The following is a 21518-nucleotide window of genomic DNA, read 5'->3' as shown; positions in this document are numbered from 1 at the left end:
GAGCATCTTTTGAAAGACCAAAGAAAATGCCCCATATTTGTAATATGGCCCCTGGTAGGTCTGTTACAGTTTCTACAGAGGTTTCCTCAGAGGCATGTGGCCGCTTTAAATGGAACTGCTTGGCAAAGACTCTAAAATATAAACAAGTGTCAGCTCACAGAATTAATCAACAATTGTAATGCAGCACTGAAAAGACTTTCCTGGAACATGGCCAGTAATATAATAGAAAATAAAAAAAAGTTTCTCTTGTCCAGTCTGAAGGCAATTATTATCTGCATCCAGGAGGCAAGAAGTTCCACTGGCAATCACATGGATAAATATTTATCTTTCAGCTGTCCTGTAAAAGCCTCTACGAGAAGGCTCGCAAGTGGGGGGTTTTATTTTATTGGGAAGGTGTTGTATTTGGTCACATTGTTGTTTTACCCATGTTTCTACTTTGGCTAAATGTATCAAAATATCTAGAAACATAACAGCCATAATCTTTGGCTAGTTTCACATTATTGCAATCAAATCTATATATTCCACCAGGAACAAAGAATAAATGTATTGGCAATTACACTGTTTTCTTTTACATAAATGATTATCACCTCGCAAGAATGTTTGTTAGTAATCACATTAGGGGACCTGAATGCAAAGGTGTCTAATCATACTATGGAGGTGTACGGACAGCCAATAAAAGACAAATCATTTAAAATCCCTTGTCCATCTTTCCCAGCTACTTACAAAGTAGATGTTTGAGGGTGATTATTGCTTGAATTTCTGAGAAACAAGTGATTGTTTAATTGTCAATGGCAGTATTAAGAGTGATGTTTCTGCTTAGTGCACCAACAGTTGTGATACAGGTTTTCTATACTTGATTATCTAATTTCATCTTATATACTTTTGGACTTTTATCTGATCTAGATGTTATAGATAACAGATTGAGTGACCACATGCTCTTGGCTTTTTGTCAGTTGAAACATTTTCATGAATTCAAAAAGGGGACAGAAAAAGTAGCAGCTTCAAATGCTGAGCTCAGAAAGGCAGTTGAAGACATAACATGCCCAATTATAAATTTATTAATAAAGTTAGAATGCTATATGATGGGATTTGTGCAGGAGAAAATTAAAATAAAAGCGCTAACTGTCCTAAGCAAAAGTTTTGCAAAAAGTTCCTGGTCCAAGCGTAAATCGGCTAAAGAAAACAACTAACTTCAATTTTTTTGCACAAAGAGGGGGAAAATAATTCATCACCTGAAAAAAAGGACTAGACAAAGAACACTCTATCCTGCACTGTTTCTCTTACTTAACATGGTCCACCATCCATGCCATTAATTAAGAGCTTTATACTAAAATCTCAGATTTTGAGCACAATTGGACCAGATGGGATTATCTACAAAAGATGCTACCCCCAGTCTTCCTTTTTAGCCATTCTCTCTTACAGTATTGTTTTCAATATGGGGTCATTCTTTCACCCTGGAGGGGAAGTAATGTTGTTCCTCTATAAAAAGAGGAATATGTCTTTATCCCATAACTATCATCAAGTAGCTCTCTTAGACACTGTTAAGTAATATTTTAAGTAGAAGTATTTTAGAACCCTTACAAGGGATGGTGTAAGATAAAGAGATTCTGCTGATTGAACAAGACAGTTTAAGGGCCAACAGCTCTACTATGGATATGTTGTGAAAGTCCAATCAACTTTTAAAAAATGTGGCGATGAGACGGCAGTTTGCCTGTACACAATTTACCAATTTTTCGAACACTTTTGACCCCATAGACAGACACATCCTATGGAATAAGCTTCTAACCCTGAAGATTATTTCATCCTTGTGACATATAATAGTGTCTTCAGAATTACCCAACATCATTTGTTCTCTAATGCACTAATATACTGCCCACCAGGACATCCAGGGAACTTCTTTGATTCACAGTAGAAGCTCTTACTCCTCACTGATTACAAAAAAATAAATGAATTTCTCTGTCCTGCATGACTTCAGTTGTCATATAGATGATTAACAGAATCATGCAGCCAAGACCCTTAAGGATAGTTTATCCACTCTTAGCCTATCACAGAAGGTCCTTGGGCTGGTGCATTTAGCAAGTCATACCTTGGATTTAATTTTTCTCACCACCCTCTGTTGCATACTGGTCAGTCAGAAACCCAGGTTTGGTCAGACCACATGTTTATCTCTTTTGTGTTGGCTGTTAACTTCAATACAACTAGAGCTAAACAGGTTTTGGAATTCTGTCAAGAGTTTCCATCATTGGGGCAAAGTGCACCCAGCTTTAGTTGTCTGGCTTCTTCTCCCCCGACTGTAAAAATAGTATTAGACAATGATCTGGACAGTTTTAATAAATGTCTCCTTGGTATAATATACAATTTTTCACCATTGAGTCACTGTAATCAGAAGCACCAGTCTCCTTCTGCCCATAGTTCTCTCCAGTGCTTACAGAGAAAAAACTAGCTTGTAAAAGACTAGAGAGAAAATGAAGATTTCTTTATCTCCAAGAGGATAGGAACAGCTATAAATTAGCATTTACAAACTACCTGCAATCCATATAGGAAGCAAAAAAGTTGTACTTCACTACAAAATGAATCAGCTAAAACTGTAAAATAGAAAATGTTTGAAATTGCAACAGCAGTATTCCATTCAGTTTGTTCCTTGGAGACCCAGCCCTCTCAAGATCTATGTAACAAATTGTCTGACTTCTTTGAACAGAAGATAGAGGTTATTTAAGGCATGGTTTTCCATCAATAAGCGAGGTTTGGGAGTGTGGTTGGGATCTTCTGTCTCTATCTTACCTAATTCCATGACCACTTTTGCAGATTTTCAACTAATTACTTTACCTGAATTGGAATGTACTATTATTCACTGTAAATCCTGTTCTCCATTAGATTCCTGCTGTCCGCAAATTTTTAGGAAAGCTATTCACATTATTAACCCTGCTCTGAATGCTATTTTGATTATGTTGCTAAGCCCCTCCTTAGTGCCAGATAGGTGGAAGCTGACTATGGTTGAACCCCTCCTAGAAAAGCAAACAGCAGATCCTGAGCTCCTTTCCATTTTCACCCAAAATTTCAATGATTCCTGCCTCAGTAAAAATGCTCGAAGAATAGTTAATGTGCAATTAATGGATTACTTGGAAATGTTTATGTTCCTTCAGCATTTCAAATCTGGCTTAAGACTGCAACACTCAGCTGAGTCAGCTATGCTATAAGTGTCAGAGTCGATAAGTCAATAATGCTGTTTTCATTCAGCCTTGATTTGTTGGCAGGATTCAACATTGTGTCCCATGACTTCTACAGCATCTTGCCAACATTGACATCCAAGGTCCCGGTTTCAATCTCTCATGACAAACAAAAAACAGGTGGTTACGATGGATTATTTTACCTCAGGGGAAAAAACACTAATATTCAGTGTTTCTCAAGGCTCCTACCCTAGTCCCACTTTGTTCAAAATGTATAAAGTATATGCGAGATCAGACATATATATATATATATATGTAGTTAAAACCCAGTGAAAAAAAAAAGAAGAAAGTCACAGGGTTTCTCAAGGCTCCTACCCTAGTCCCACTTTGTTCAAAATGTATATATGCAAGATCAGACACATATATATATATATATATATATATATGTGTGTGTAGTTTAAACCCAGTGAAAAAAGAAAGAAGAAAGTCACCGGATGGCTGCACAATGTCCCAGGGGTCGCATTAGGCTGAGAAATAGATGAAAATATCCAAAGAGTCTCAAATGGAAATCGTTCGTCCACTATTTATTGTAAAAATTATTAATTAAATGTTCAGAACAAATTCACCATCACGCTGTCCTGACCAAATGTCTACGGGTTTCGGCAAACGCCTTCAACTGGACATTGGCAGACATTATTGCACACATCAATTTATCCAAGACAGTCCTTCTTTTATTTCAATGACACACTGCATATCTACAATGGCGGCGGCCATCTTTAAACATAATAGTTTTTTCCCACAATAAATCAAAAAAACATTATATATGTAAATAGAGCATCCTCATACTGAAACATTACCATTCATGATTCAAGATAAATATCAAGTATATGGATAACCATTGTTGGACAACTGTCTTAAATACAATTTAAATATAATAAATATTTATAAATATCCATACAAAATAAGTACTTGGGTAAAAAATCTAATATTAGAAACATTTCCAATATAAATTTCCACACCAATTCCAATCAAATTTGTACCAAAGGGTGACACAATAGTCTATCTTAAACACAGTTGAAATATAATAAACATTTATACATATCCATACAAAATAACTACATGGGTAAAAAATCTGATAATAGGAAAATTTCCAATATGAGTTTCCACACCAAATCCAATCAAATTTATACCAAAGGGAGACACAGTAGTTATACTAAATGCACAGGGGTAATATGATCCATATATAGTCTAAATCAACGCCATAATAAGCATATAAGGAATACAAAAGATCACATTGATCACCTCAATAAATCAATTCTCGACTATAAATTGGTAAATAATGATTCATTGGGAAACAAGATAAAATTGCCTCATGTCAAAATATGTTGAACATTATATCAATCCATATACTTATTTATCTACAAGGAAACAAATCAATTTTCAAGAAATTGAGTCACTCATGTTCATAAAGTGCTCAGTGTCAAAAAGTGAAAACATATCCAGTTTGTAAAGTGATAGACAGAATGTGCAAAAATAGACAATTAAAACTCATATTCATAAACAGTGAATAGTAAATAGTGAAACTGGCTATACTGATACTGGTTGAAAATTATGAATCTGGAGCAAAATATCACTAAAACAGATCATGGATTTAATCCACCTGCCACTATGTGTGAGGAATATTCTGATGATGAGATAGATCCCAGTGCAGAGTCAAAATATCAAAAATGTCACAGATGGACATAAAGCTCTGCATCTAAGTTGTGCCCCCATGGATTTTCAGAGCCAAGTAGCAAGATCATTTTTTATTCCATCTGTCTTAACTCTGCCGTTCTATCCCCTCCTCTTATGTTGGTTTTAATGGTTTTGATCCCATAAAATGTCAAAGAACTACAGTCACCCTCATGGACTTCCCAGATATGTTTGGCTAAAGGTTGTGACCTATCTTGATTCTTTATTGCTCTGAGATGTTGTAAGAATCTAACTTTGAGTTTATGAATAGTGCTGGCAACATATTTTTGTGGCAGCCACATTCAATAACATCAACAATATATTCAGTCTCACATGTTATGCGATCAGTTATCTCACAAATTTTGACATCAAATGCAGTATAGTTGTGAGTATTGTGTGCAAATTTGCAAGATTTACAACGATCACATTTCCAAAAACCCAAACTCTTCTTGGATAGCCATTACAGATTACCCTTAGAACAGAAGAAGCTTCTAGTTAAATGATCCCCCAACAAATGTGATCTGGGGATGAATCCCAATGTCCTCTTTAATATGGGGATCATGTCGTAAAACATGCCAATTCTTTTGTATGATGTTTTTAAGTTCTGTATGTTGTTGAATAAATTAAAAAAACAGTCTGGGTGGTTGTCTGTGTCCTTGTGAATTTTCCTCTCTGACTGTAGTTTTAAAGAGTAATTTATCTCTGGACATGTAAATCACTCTATTCTGGGCATCATTTAAAATCTTCAATGAATATCCTCTATTCAAAAATCTTTTGGTCATGGTGGCAATTTTTGTTTTGAAGCTTCAGAACATATTCTGTGAGCCCCCAAGAATTGACTATAAGGAATGCTCCATTTCAAAGCTTTCTGGTGACCACTATTCCCATGTAATCTAGAATTACAAGCGATCAGTTTACGATAGATAGTTGTCTGCAAAGTATCATTATTTACAGTTAGCAAGACATCTAAAAATTCAATGGTATGTGTGCTATACTTCAGATCTAAATGAATATTGAACTCATTATCATTGAATGCACTGATATATTCCAAGAGGGACTGTTCACCACCATCCCAAATGAGAAAAAGGTCATCAATGTATCTGACCCATAGTATGACTCGTTCCATATAGTTTTTATAAGTATCCGATCAGGCAACCTCCTTTTCCCACCAACCCATATAAAGATTGGCATATGTGGGTGCAAAAGAAGCTCCCATAGCTGTCCCCTGTTTTTGGAGATAATACTCATTATCAAACAGGAAGACATTATGGGTGAGGCAAAATCTTAGCATAGCTAAAAGCTTATTAGTGTGTTGCAAAAATTCGATCTTGAGAGTCCCTAGAAAGTATCTGCAGGCCTGAATACCATAATCATGCATGATGGAGGTGTATAAAGAGGTCACATCCATAGTGACCAAGAGATAACTGGATTGCCAGGGGATATTATGTATTTTGGATAGAAAGTCATTTGTATCCTGCAAATAAGATGGCAATGCAGTTACATATGGACACAGAAAAATATCCAAATAGCGTGAGGTATTTTCTAACAGGGATAAATTCATACTTACTGTGGGTCGACCCGGAGGACTTTTTTTGTTTTTATGAATTTTGGGTGGGAAGTAAATGCAAGGAATTTGAGTAAACTTGACATTCAAATATGCATATTCATCTTGATCAATAAGGCAGTCCTCACACCAATTGTCCAACATCTCCCAATAACCCAGCTGGTATTGAGCAATCGGATTTACACATAATTTCTCATAATGTCCCCTGTTGGACAACTGGTAGTGTGCTTCCTTTGTATAACTGACTACATCCATGATCACAATATTGCCACCTTTGTCAGAGGGTTTGATCATGATGGTGGTATTAGATTTCAAAGCATTTAAATCATTCCAATCTGAGGCAGAAAAAATAAATATTTATGACCCCTCTGATCCCGCTTATTGAATCTTTTGCTTTGACAACATCTTATGCTGATGACACTCAATTGGTCCTATCTTTGGACAAGAATTCTTTCAAGTCTGAACTAAATTTCAAGAACAGTTTTAATCAAGTTCTTAAAAGGATGAACATTGTTCATATCAAGTGTAAGACAGACAAAACAGAAATTATTTTATTAGTAAAAAACTCTCTGCAAATGATTGGTGGACAGACAAACTTGGTAGCCTGTCTTTGGCTACGGCCATGACAAGGAATTTTGGGGTAAAATCTAATAATGATCCCTCATTCCATTAGCAGGTTATGACAGTGTCAGGAAGCTGCTTTTCTTTCATCAAATCTCTTAATTCTTTTATTACTACCCTCCTGCAGCCAGAAAGATGAGATTACATGCCCTAATCACTTCTGGAATGCATTATGGTAATTATCTTTAGATAAGTCTAAATATTTAATCAACAAATTGCACAAAGTATAAAACACTGCTGTCCATTAAATACTTAAATTACCCAACAGAAGTTTCATGGCCAAATAGCTTGGGCCCTTCATTGGTTAATTGTACAGAAGAAAACCTTTTTTAAATCTCTGACAATTGCTTTCAAAGCCTTCCATCAATCAAATATTTCTGTGACCGCTTCAAGCATTACAAAACTAAAAGACCCTTGCGATTCACTAAGGACAAATTTCTACAGATTCCTCATTTCAGACTCAGCATTAGAGGTGGAAGATTTTTGTCTGTCCTGGGAGCAAAAGCTTGTAATCAACTCCTTTACTTTATTAGATAACCAGGAAATAATGCAATCTTTTGAAAACATCTCAAGACTTGGTTCTTTTCTCTTTCATAGGTTTTTTCCTTGATTTCTTTACAATGTGCATTGGGACGGTACTTATCCCTCTTGGGATTAGCACTAGGATGACATTATTTTGGTACTAGTGTGCTTAGTAAATACCCACTTCATTAATTAATTAGTTCATAATTCTCCTTGGTGTTCTGTTCTTTTGGGGGGGAAATTAGGGCCTTTCCTAAACAATGACTAATGGGTTAAAAAAAGTGTTGTCTATTGGCTGTTTTATCATTTTCCTTTTATATATTTGACAAGCCAATCGCCATTTTAATGGGTTCAGCTGATGCATGAAGAGTAGAAGGCCAAAATTGCCCTGCTTATTGTATTTGAACAATATTGTGATTTTTGATCTGACTCCCAAAACCCTCTAAAACAGATATTGAATAGCCTCAAAGTCTAGGCTGAAAGGAGATTTTTTTTAATTAATATGGTTACAAGTAAATTTCTAGTTGTCAAGTGAAAGAACCAAAAAAAAGAAAGAGAATATATATATATTTATTTATATACATATATTAGATAGATAGATAAATAGATATATGCCACTTAGGGGAGAAAAAACGTGGAGTTCTTAAATCTTATGTATATTTGGTAAAAATATTATGTGTGACCCTAAATTAAAAGAATCATGTATCTCATTAGTTCATTAAAAGCTGAGTCAAGCAAGTGGATTACAAATCTAGTATCAGGTGCTGTGCGTTATTCAATAGGTACAGAAAGTTCTTCATTGAGATGTTTAGTGTCCAATTCAATTTTGTGTGTGTGTGTTTGCGTGTGTGTGTGTACGTGTGGGTGTGTGCGCGGGTGAGTGTGTGTCTGTGTTTGTACATACACATATATATATGTGTTTAATTAATGTAATATATTGAATATAAACAATAATTACAAACATTTAAAAAGCGCTTAAAAAACAAGATGTTAGAAAAAAAGTTAAACAACAATGTTAAAAATTGATAGATGCATTCTAATCAACATTAAGGAAACTGGTGTTTTGAGGGGTTTCATTTACTATCCCCACGCCATTTTATGCAACATTAGAGAAGATGTTGGTCCTTTAAGCTGCAGTAGGGAAACTGCTGAACTTCAGAGGAGTTAGATTTACTGTTCCCTCTCAAGTCTAAGCAAAAGTGGGAAAACTCTTTGACTTTGGAGCGGGTTAAATTTATTATACTCACTCCGGTACACGCAACAGAAAGGTATGGGGTGTGGACTTTGAGGGGGTTAAACCTACTCTTCCTACTGCAAAGTAAAGAACAGTAGAGAAAATGCTGAACTTCGTAAGGATTACATTTACTATTCTAACTCAAAATTATTGTCTAAAAAACATTGAAATACCTTACAACAGTACATTTTCAAATCATATTTAATATAACCAGTGCATGCAACGTATCTTAAAAAATACAAAAATCATTAAAAAGTAAATTAATTAAAATAGCATTCACTTCCTTCCCTACAACCCAAAAAGCAACGTTTAAAAAACTCAGAAAGATCTTTCAAATACTATTATTAAAAACATGATACAATAAATTAATACATTAAAATCAAATAAAACAAATAATTTAAATAATAAATTATCACAAATATACATGTATACATAATTAGTTAGAAAAAATATAAAGATGAACAATTAATTTGACAAATAGAATGCCAATAACTCCCCATCTTATTCGCTTACAAATCCAACAGTGCTCTACAGAAATATAAATTATTAACAAAAGTATAAAAATGAAAATCTAAATTTACAAATTCAACTTAAATAAATAAAACGTTAAAAAAAATGTAATTATTAAACAATTAAATACATTTTTTAATTAAAGATTTAATTTACTATAAAAATAATTAACATATACATTAAAATACATCAATATAATTACAGTTTAGTTACCCTCCCATCTTGTTCTCCCCTCAAGCCGAACAACCTGATGCTACAATGTAAATTATTGACATATATTTGCAACAAGTACACATTTAAAATGAAAAACTATACTGGCTATGTGTTTTTAGAAATGAAAAAATACACTAAAAATATTAGGAGTTAAAATCAGTGTACGAACTATTATATATTAAAATAGTAAAACATAGATATTTATTGCATTAAGGTTAATGTAGAAAATTTTTAATGCAACAATATTCTTAAAGATGGTATTATAGACCACAAATAAGCTAATCTTACCTTAGATATTCTTTTCCACGATAGTTTGGTAGTCACGCTATTTTTGGCACGTTGTCAAAGATTTTTTTTATCCGATATTTTGATCATTCACCGTCCATGTTTGGTGTATCATAAAGTATTCATGGACCGAAGGCTGCATAACATTCGAGGACTCTCTGTATCGTTCATACAGATCGCAACCATAGCCCATGAAGCTATTCCACGTTGCACATGCAGTAAAGAGGTGGTCCACGAGTAAACCGCTATCTTACAATATTTAATACCTCCTTGGAAACGAGAAAAATAATGTTTAGAAAACACCACGTTTTTAGACGACACTTCTTTTGATAGGTACTAAGAAACTCCAACATCCCAAAATCATAATGTACACTTAGACAGACTAGACTATCATTTGTTATATTAATCGCTCCTATCAAGTCGCCTAACATGTCGCCTATCAAGCCACAGCTTTACACACTTGAGCCCCAAAGAGAATGATAGACGATCTACTGAACAATATCAGTAACAGTGCTTGTGAAAACAATAACGAATGAATTATCCACGTGCAAGTCAAAATAGCAGATTATTTGCGAAATTTGTAATCTATAGGCAATACGGCATCGACCATAGTTCAGTTCCGAGCATGCCGGAAGTGTGCATTTTTCAGCCTGGATATCATTACGATCTAGTTATTGCGTTTGCTACTTAGCATCCACTTGGGAAAACCAATGCCGGGAAACCCTGCATCAATAAGTATTACCATTTAACAGATGGAATCTAATGCAAATGTTAAACTTTCTCTTCCAGACAGACGCTCAGCACAGACCAGTCTTCTTGAACTCGTCATGACCATGAAAATGAGCACACTGTTATCACCTCCGAAACGAAGTGGATTCTGTGCGTTTATTTGTTGGATTTATATTTGTCATACAGATTAGGATATACCTTCACCAAGACTGTAGTGTAACAGGTGACGGGGTCATTACCAGTGTGGCAGCCAGATGAGCGACTGCCAAACTCGTGGGGAGGAAGCCAACATCATACTGGTGCTCCCCCCTCCCCCCCCTCCCCCAGAGCGTATTACAATGTTCCTGCATGGCTGACTGGCACACCAGCACCACCGGAATGTGCACTGTCTGCGCATGAGCAGTGCAGGGGCCTCCCTGTTGCTCATGGCACTTGCTTTCCACCAGCCTTTCCATGGCGGAAAGCTGAGTTGTAATCAGCCACGCAAAGCTGAGTCCAGCTCTGTCCTGGCTGAGTACAACTCTGGCTGCCATCAGCCCGTTGGGAACCATGTTCCTGGTGGGGACGGCGGTTCAACGGCAGGTACCCGTTGAAATGTGGAGTTGCAGCGGTCCGACCGTCACTGCAAGGCTGGTGGTCCTTGGACTACCAGCCTGGTGATGAGGCCCTAAGTGTTTTGCCATTTACTTTCATCTTATATTAGGGCTCAATTCAAATGCCATGGGTTACATAACTAAATAACCAACCAGATTTATTTCTCAGTAGATACTACTTTAGAAAATGTGTACTTGGATAGTTGTGCTATGTTTCAAAATAGAGGAGTTCTTCCACTTAGTGACAGTGGGCCCTATGCACAAATGTATTTTTGGCCTTAAAATTAAGTTTGTGGCCAAAAATACCTCATGTACACCTGCCAGCAATTCATAAAGGAATCTCTATCAGGCATACATGCATTTACTACTACTGACTGTCGGCCACAAGTGCAGAGAAATCTGCGGGCACAAGTACAGATAAATCTTCAGTAGTAAATACTACTCAGGGGCTAGGAAGTGGGCATTCCAAGGCATGGTGTGCTTGGTAACTGTGACCCATCCTCTTCCCACCCTGGAAAGAGTATGGGTGGGGTGAATTCTTCATTCTGCGTGAGGAACTGGCAAACTCTGGCTACAAGAGTGACACAGAGTTCCAGCCAAACTCCTCCATTGCCAAGTGGTGGAATTTTTTACCTGCACGGCTTAAAAAATGCAAGCACAAGTGAGATTTTGGCATTCCTAAGCACAAATCTATAACTCTAGCGGCCCTGGAGGTTGTGAGCGGTCATGGTCAGAGGGCTGCTTCTTGAATAGAGTTGCTGCAGCTTGAATAGGTTTTCTATTCGAGCAACAGCACAATCAGCTCAAATGGCTTGCACATTGTATGGTGCCTTTCGCTCTGGTTCCTGCATATTTTCCGCCCGTTGGTTTAACTTTGTGGAATTTAAATTTTGAGAGTTTCACCCACTCCTAGAAATGATCAGAGTACCTCCCTTGGGAAAATGGGAAGGAGAACAAATTATCCCCAGATTTGCTGGTGGTGTAGGGAAGGATGTTTTCTCTGTGAAGGAAAAATGTGTATTTGCACAAGAGGCTTTATGCTCTGGGTGTGAATTTCTACCTTTTTTAGGGCTCTGCACAGGGGAATAGCACCCCATGGGGCATTTAATTTTCAATTTCCAGTTGCATGCATACAAACCTGCATTTGATGCAGCTTTCCAGCATACTACTTTAAATATTAGTTAATAATAAAAAATATTCAATATACATCAGTTTACAGACACCCAGCTGTGGGTGTAGTTTACCTACATTTTCATGAAATGGATCCTATGTGGGCATTTACAGGATCGCTGAGGGAGCGGAAGGATCCAGTGTGGATCAGAGAGTACCAGATCTTTTTATCCCTGGGGGACTGCAAGGGGTCCTTAAATGGTGTGCACTGGATTCACTTGATTACTTACCCTCTTTTATTGTAATTCTCACTATTACTTTGATCCTAACATGTTGTGAATCAAAATGTGGATTTTCTGAATAGCTAATTCTGTAAAATCCTACTTTAAAAAAATAAAAAAAAATAAAAGACCCAGAGATTCACACTATGCATTTTCCATTCTCAGGGGCAGACAATATCATTAAGTTAGAATAAAATGAACGAGAAACCAATACAGTTCCCAAAATGCAAAAGGAGGTGTCCAGAATGCAGCATTTGAAAGGCAGGTCTTAAAGAACTAGTTTCAAGTTCATTGTCTTTTCGAAATCTCACCCCACACAGTTTTGCATGGTGGGGTAAAATGGGTTGTACTGCTAAAAGAAAGATTTTTAGTTCTTCTTGAAACAAAATAAAGGACCCCAGGTAGAGTAAAAGTTCTGCGTGACACATCTACAGCTCTAACATCTGATAACTTTGAAATAGATCAAATAATCATACATGGTAAGTTTTGATGATATATATCTCTTAATGAAGCAGCAGGATCATTGTTCAAAGATTAAAACATTTAGCATCTGATAGACATGTATATCTAGAAGAAGGGAATATACTTATTCTAATTCCTTGAAGAAGCTTTCTTATTACAGAATGTTCTGCCATTGGTTTACTGTCGATAAACTGAGGTTGAAGAGATATAACTGATCTGTTGGGGTTGACGGTTCTGTAACATTTATCTTTGGAAATGAGGGATATAAAGACATTTTGCACTTTTACGACATCCACCAATTTTGGGATTTGCAGTAAGTTCCAGACACCATGTATACCATGAATTTGAGGCTAGGTTTCCATGTGCTGTTGATAAAAGAGACAGCTTCTGAAGAGAGGCCTGTGACGGAGAGGTTGAGCAAAGAATGTTCAACCATTAATTGGAGGTACCCTGAAATTATGAGATGGTGAAGATGTCCCCACAGGTGTGTCAAAATATGGTTGCTTGAAGCAGGACTTCATAGTCTACCAACAGTGTTATAAGATTTAGAAACCAAACCTGTGAGTTCCATACACAACAGACAATGATTAGTGTTTCCTGCTTCTTCTGTATCTTTGAGAAGCACCTGGAAATCATATGAAAAAGGGGAAATTTGTATGGAAGACTGAGGTCTAAGCATGCATACATTTAAATCCAGGGCTTTGACATCCAGTTTTCAATGGAAGAAAAAGAGAGGTTGATTATTGAGTTGGGAAATGGAAAGGTCCATCAAGTATGAACAACAAAGGGGTTATAGAGCGTATAGAACTGGGAGGTGAAGGTGCCAGTCACTGTAAACGACAGATGGTGAGAATGCCAGGCTACCAATACATTCTTGGTTCTCAGAACATGCTCCAGTTTCACTGAAACAGGGTGAGGATGGCACAATTCCCAGAACTATTATAATAGTTCTGAGTAAACCGTTCATCTGGTAAGGCCTAAATGGTTTATGTTGGGTACCGCTGTAAGATTGCACATCCTGAGCAGGGCTGAGCATCTGGTAAAATCCTCTGTGAAAGTCTGGGTTGCAATGAAACCAGCCAGCATCTCCAAAAAGATTAAAGAGATGTGGAGAGAGGGAAGATTCCTGAAGCACTGCACAATCTAGATGGGCTTTGGGTTGAAAAGGGTCAGGCACACAGATTGTGATCGATCCATGAAAAAGGAGATTATCCAGTCCAGCAAAAGTTTACGGTCAACCATGTTGAAGGCTTCCTATAGGTCGAGGGGAATCAATGCCTGAGTATTGCCCACATCACATTGTTCACACATGTAAATAATCACAGAGAGCATGACAGCTTTAGTGGAGTAAGCTGGGAGGAAGGTGGCTTGGCACTGATCGAGAAATTTGGACTCCTCCACAAAAAAGCAAAGGCTACGAGCAACGTGTGCCTCCACTACTTGCACTAACTAGGGTAGTGGGGAAATAGGACAATAATTTATCAGTTCAAGTGGGTCTTCGCCAGCTTTCTTTTGGAGGTGTATCTCTATAGCTTTCTTGAATGAACAAGGTACTTTGCCTTGGATGAGAGATAGGTTGAGGATCAAGGGGACGAGAGAATACTGTTTTGTTGACTTTGAGAGGACAATTGTCATTTGGAGAACCCAATTTGACAGGGTCCACAAAGCAATCATTACCGATAGCAGGAAAGGCGGAGAGGATGACACTGTTTCTTCCTTCCAAGGGAGTTTCATTAGGGTATGAGCAAGGGGTAATATTGTCTTTAATGGTCTAGATTTTATCAACAAAGAAGATGTTAAGTGTGGTCGCATAAAGTTTGAGCCAGTGATATAGGTAGAGTGACTCTGTCAGGGCTTGAGAGTATGGAGACAATTCTGAGGATCTCCTGTGATTTACTCACATGATTCAAGATTTAGGGCCTGATTTAGATTGTGGCAGAGGGGTGACTCTATCACAACTATGATGGATATTGTGTCCGCTGAAATATAAATCCCATAGGATATAATGGGATTTATATTTCAGCCGACAGGATATCCGTCACCATTGTGACAGAGTAACCCTCTTTCCGGGATCTAAATCTGGCCCTTTGTTTGTAAAAAAAATGGATTTAGCTTGCATAATTAGCATTTTGTATCCTTTGAGGTGTTGTATGTAGACTTCCTTTTTATCAGGCGAGTAAGTTTTCCACCATTTGCATTCACAGCGGTGTAGTTCCCACTTTAGCTAATTTTAGATCTTCCATGAACCATTTAGATGCATCATGTCTTCTAGCCTGTTTGGCTTTATTGATAGGGGTGTGCGTATTACTAGCTACTGCCAGCCAGTTAGTAATTGCTTTCTTATAAAGATTTATGTTATTGTTTAGGTCAGGTAAGGTGGTTGCCAGAGAGTCACAAAAGGAATTCAGGTCTGCTTGATACCAGCTTCTGGAAAAGATACAAAGAGCAGGAGGAAGTTTTACAGCTGCCAGACCAGTTAGAGATAATGTAATCAAGTAATGGTCAGACCACACACAAGGGGAAACAATGAGGTTGGACAAGGATAGGTTTGTGGACCAAACTTAATCTAACCTGTGACCTTTGATGTGGGTAGGTGAGAACACATGTTGGTCGAGTATTAGGCTTATGAGGAGATCAGATATGTCTGTGAATGGCTGCCATCCTTTTTCCTCATTTGCCCAGCAATTGAAGTCGCTAACTGGCAACATTTTTGCAAGATCATTGAACAAAGGGGAGATTAGCTCAGCAAGGAGTTAAGAAAAATGATGCATGTAACATGGGGGTCTATACATAAGAATACATATTAGGGGGGGAAGTTGGGGATTCAAGTTTAATCATAAGGCTGTCGACAGGTAAAATATTTAACAGGATACATTTGGACCATTTAAGAAATTTCTTGATCAATACTGGTACACTACAACCTACTTTACCCACAGGTCTCTTGACTTGGAGTAGGTGGTAGCCTTCTGGGAGGGCCGTTAGGATATCAATGATGGAGTCATCAGTAAGTCACGTTTCAATTGAAAAAAGAATATCAAGTGACTTAGAGTCTAGTAGGTGAAATATTTCAGTTTGGCTTTTAACCAAGGATTGAGTATTAAGTTGGTTACCATTAGCTGGTTGGAATTGGGCCAATGAGCAGTAGGATTAGAATTCTGCTGGGCTAGCATCTGAAAACTCTATGTCATTTGGGAAAATTGTGAGCCCTGTGGATTAGTAGAAGTGTGTTCCCCTTGAGTGATTGTAGGCATTGGAATTGGGACCCTTTGTCACCCCCAGTGGGGCCAGCAGAAAGGCCTCTTACTCTGCCAGCCCAGGCAAAATACAAGGACTGAAGACTTTTTTAAGCAAATGTTGCATGTTGTCAATAGAAGTAAATGTTGTGACTTAGTTGGAGATTTTCATTATCTGGGGTTCTACAAAAAAAGCCTATGGCATTAGACCATACTCCAAAAAACAGGTTGATTAGTTTGGGATTGACCTTTACTAATAGTTCTTTGTGTGTTTATGGGGAAACTGCTGCATTTGCATTCCTTAGGAAGTATATAATTCCGTGCATAGAATTCGAGAGCTCAGAAGGATGAATTGGGATATTTGTTTCTTTAGCCATTTCAACTAATTCAAATATGTTTATTACTGGGCCCCTGGCATCAAACAATGTATGATGGCAAGAAAGCAAAGCTCTATCAATTCTTTTTTGGGATCTTTACCAAATTTGCTAAAGAAGGCAGCCAGATTAGATTTGAAAGGTGATGTGGTCAAGATATGATCTGGTATAATGAGATTTGGAGAAGTGTGGCTCAATGGTTAGAGTGGCAGACCCTGATGCAGAAATCTGGCCTGGGACCAGGGTTCAATTCCCGCCTTGGTGGGTCTTAGGCTCAATTTCCTCGGACCTGAGAATTCTTGCATCGGTGCCTACTCTAATTCATGGGTCCCACTCTGTAACTCTGGGCAATAGCTTGCTTAATCTCCACAACGGCCCCAACAGCGCTGGGATGCCTGGCTTCACCTTGGAGGTTACCCAGGAGTGGGCACCTCACAGGGAAAAGCCAGGAAGGGTTCCACAGCGGTATGCGTACAACACCTTGAGACCCTAACGGGTGAGTAGTGCGCTATACAAGTACGAAGTTTATTCTGCTTTGAGTCTGTTCCTAATCGGCCCACCCAATGCAGAACTTATGTGAAGGCATACATATTTCACTACTTGAGCCACTGGAAACATTTAGGATTATGTGTTTTTGATCAAATAAGGGTTCACAGGAAGGATCCAAGATCTCCAGGTTATCGGGGACTACTTTTTGTGATTCTCTAATTTAAAGGGTCTTCTGGAAGGTTTATTATAATGCTCAGAACAATTCATGCAGTTGCCTTGATCTGCATCTGAGACAGAACAAAGAATGTGGTTGTATGCATCACTGTCAGTATCTGAAACAGTCTGAATTTCCATCTAGCCAGCCTGTTGGCGGTGCTTCCGTCATTTTAGCCCTGGCGGTCATGTACTGCCAGGGTCAAAATGACCCCCTTAGTGTTGAATTCTGAGTACCAAAAGCAGATTTCATTGGTTTTTATTTTAAGAGATGATGGTGATGAGTCAGCAAATATGGTATGTGCATTCGGAGACTAAAAACTTGATTTAGGGTATGGCAGGCTGTACTTTGTCCATTGGTTGTCTGATACAAACAAGCATGCCTAAACCACACATGCTTAGCAATGCGGTCTGAACCATGGCCGCGTCGTTAGCATGCATGCCTAATGCACGCATGCCTTTACAACAAATTTTGTTGTAAAAGCATGATCGCTAAATGAATATGCTTAATAAAATACACTTAGCAGCCCTCCTGCCCTGTGTCCTAACACCCAATATTCCAGCCCTAAAAATTCACCCATGCTCAGCCCTTAAAACTACCCCTACCCCTGCCCTGAGCCCTAAAACCTGGCCCCAGCCTTACAACTACCCCTTACCCTCCCCCGCCCTAAAGCCTGTCCCATGCCAAAAGCTACTCTGAACCCAGCCCCCCACCCTGAACCCTAAAACTGACCCCAAACCCTGAAAACTGCAACTTCCCCCATCCTGAACCCTAAACCCCAGGCCCAACCCTTAAAACTACCCCAACCCACTGCCCTCAACCCTAAAACTGACCCCACCCTGCCCTTAAAACTACCCCCACCCCCGCCCTGAGCCCTAAAACTGACACCATTGCATTGAAACCACTGAATAGTACAATCTTGTCTTGCTCCAAGTTTGTCCCCATTGCCATGTTGATCTTAAACAAGACTTCTGTACAACTGACAGGAGCCACATACACTCTATTCAGTGTTCAATTTCTTCCAGCTAATATTGCACACTATAAGTATCGCTACATACACACATACAATCATACTGAAGCCGCTCCTGGATGCAGTGTGAAGGAAGTCACAATTTCGTTTCTTAAAGCTGTATTTCATGGAAATACCTGTTTAAACATTTAAAATCAATATTTTGAAGGTGTGTCAAAACAACTGTCCTTATTACAGGTTCTCAAAAAGCTAATATGGACTTGATACACTTACCATTTTGGTACTGCCTTTTCCATTTTGCTAAATTCTTTGCCACACAATAGGTTCCAAGGCAAGATTTGTTTTGCATTAACATGTTTTTTTATTAAATATAAATCAGATCAGTGGAAATACATTGCTTTCCCTTAGACATTTTTAAATAGTACCCCGGGCAAAGGTTGGCAACAATGAAAGCAATAGCCATTTTAACAAATTAGTAAAATACTATTAGCTTTTTTGAATTCCTGACTGATATCCTGATACTCATGTACTCTGGGTTGTTGTATTCTGCAGTGTTCACTCACTAAAGGCTTTCTTTCTTTCCATCTAGTGACCCTTCAAAGAAGATGCTTCACATAAAACAGGATCCAGGTGATCTGGTTCAGAAGATTCAATGCTACTATCAAATGTGAGAACTTAAATGCAGCTTCATTCTAGGATTTGGATGGGAGCCTGTAAGGTTTCTGTATCATGTCATCATTATTTAAGGAGCCAGGTATGCATTAAAAAAAATGCATGCAGCTCTTCACTGACAGATGGCCCACAAACAATGAGAGGAGAGCCATGGGCACGGAGGTTATCTGCTTGCCGTCCTTCTTCTAGCCCCTCCATTTTACTGTCTTTTAGAAGCATTGCACCCACCAACATGTCTCTGAATTGTTTATGATTCTTTGTCATCTCCTACATCTATCCATTCTTTTTTTCTTGTGATTCCTTCTTAAACTCCACCTCAGCAACCCTGATTTCCATCTCCTTGTCAGTGTTAGATTTATTGTCTTTCTTCAGCCTTTTACATATGGAATCGAGGGCCCCCATGATCTCTTTCTGGCCAGTACCTTATTCTACTCCTGTAGCATAGTCCCCTCTGCATGGGAAAAAATACTGTTTAACCTTTCTCTGCATTCTGCCAACCATCCTCACAGTAGTCCTCTGTGTACTGCTCACTTGGTTTGACCATCTAGAAGAAGTACGAGCCACCTCCATTCCTAACGGAATTTGTGACAAGAGGACATATTTCACAGTAAATAATAACATGAAAACCATAATGACCAGTTACATGATTTCCAAGCACTGGCAGTAAAACTTTACTGTGAATGATGCACAACTATGTGATGTGACATAATGGTGTAATTTAAATGTAGTCTTGGCCTAATAATAATAGCAATGTAGGTATTGACCGAAAAGTGAGTGGCAGCACCAAAGGCTCACAACATACAAGGACCAATGTGCACATGCAGACAGAAAATGCAGTTACAGGCTGCCAACTCACATACAGGAACACTGTGCAAAGAAAATGTATAGCTCAGAAAGAGAAACACATGCACACCTGCATAAAAGTCATTTTGTGCACTAGGAATTATAAGTAGAAAAACATCTCTTTCTGTGTGGTCGCTTCTGATTTTTAGTGAACATTATTTTTGCTGGGTTCAAGACTCTTCATACTGTGATCCTACCATTCAGTGCCACAATGACTACTCTGTCCTTAAAACTGCCCCCTTGTATTGTTTTTGTCCATTTGACATATATAACTGTTCATTAAGGTAATGGCACAGAAAATGCATCAACTATGTCTAAGTTACATCACCCATAAACATAACTAAAGTGGTTGTCTCCAGAGACCACCATTGTGTTCTGGATGGTCTGCAGTTTAAAACTACTGCAATGAAACATGGTAATGAAATGTTATGAAACATGGTAATGAAATGTTATTTGACATGTACAAACAATATTTTTACATAGTAGCTATGTCACCCCTAATTGTGCCTTATAAGCCCAAAGGATACAGTTCTTAATATATAAAAGTGGGCCATGATCAGTGTTGAGGAAAAGTGTGTATCTGACACTAAAGTAAACAGTTAAAAAAATGGTTTGTCACTATGCAGGCAAAGCTTCATTTTCCATGAGCAGGCCTAAATATGACTCCATCTGGAAACATTTTAGAGCTTTTAGTAATTTTTCACTTATTATTAAAAATCAAATGTTATGGTGCAAGTAGATTGTTTCAAAAATTCAGAGAAAAGGCCATTTTTAAAAACTGCACTCTGTACTTCCTGAGAAAAAAACACTTCTACTCTAGTTACCTTAATAGCCTTCGCCAGAGTCTGGAATATATATCCCAGATTTGCTAATAATGACTGGCCTTTTGGATGGTAATGGGCTTGTTCTGGGAAGTAGGAGGGCTGAAGTGGCAAGGGTTAACATTGGTCCCTTAGTAAGGATTAGTAATCTGGAAGCTGGACAAGAACAGATGGTAATGTAAGGGGCAGCATGCATGGCCATTAAGTTTGAAGTGGAGGGCTGAAATGTTGGCCTCAGGAACTGAAACGATTCATGCTCATGCTGAGCGCACTGCAGATGTTTTACTCAATGTTCAGGGGACAGAGGCACAGGAAAACAGGGAAACTTGGAGGACTGCTGTGCGACAGGGGGAGGACAGGCCCAGGGAACCCACGCTCCACGAGGCACTCTCCAACATCATGGGAGCATACCATCATTCCCAGGAGACCATGGGCACGGTACTGGCCAAGTGTCAGGAGACCCAGCGGATGCAGGAGGAACACTACCTGGGGATCAGAGAGGACTTGAAGTCCATCAACACCACCCTGGTCACCATTGCAGGGGTGCTGGGAGACCTGGCCAACGCCATGAGGGACACAGTGGCACACAAATGGGCCCCTGACACTAGCCTGGATGATGAACAGCCCTCCACCTCCGCCGGTGCTAGTGGACAGGAGGTCCTGCCACAGGAACAACAGGCCACCAGCACCCCACCCCCTGCAGAAGGAGAACCACCTCGCAAACGGTCCCTGCGATCCAAGAACAAGTCAGAGAACATTGCCAATACCCCGCCAGGAAATAACACTTTCTGAATGTCACCTTTTAGTCTCACTTTCTCACCCTGACAACTTTTAACTGCCATTACTCCACTTCCTATGCTCCCTTGGACAATGCACCTGT

Source organism: Pleurodeles waltl, chromosome 4_1 (genome assembly GCF_031143425.1).
Source record: "Pleurodeles waltl isolate 20211129_DDA chromosome 4_1, aPleWal1.hap1.20221129, whole genome shotgun sequence".
In the NCBI taxonomy this organism is placed as follows: domain Eukaryota; kingdom Metazoa; phylum Chordata; class Amphibia; order Caudata; family Salamandridae; genus Pleurodeles; species Pleurodeles waltl.
Note: the sequence above shows the minus strand (reverse complement) of the source record.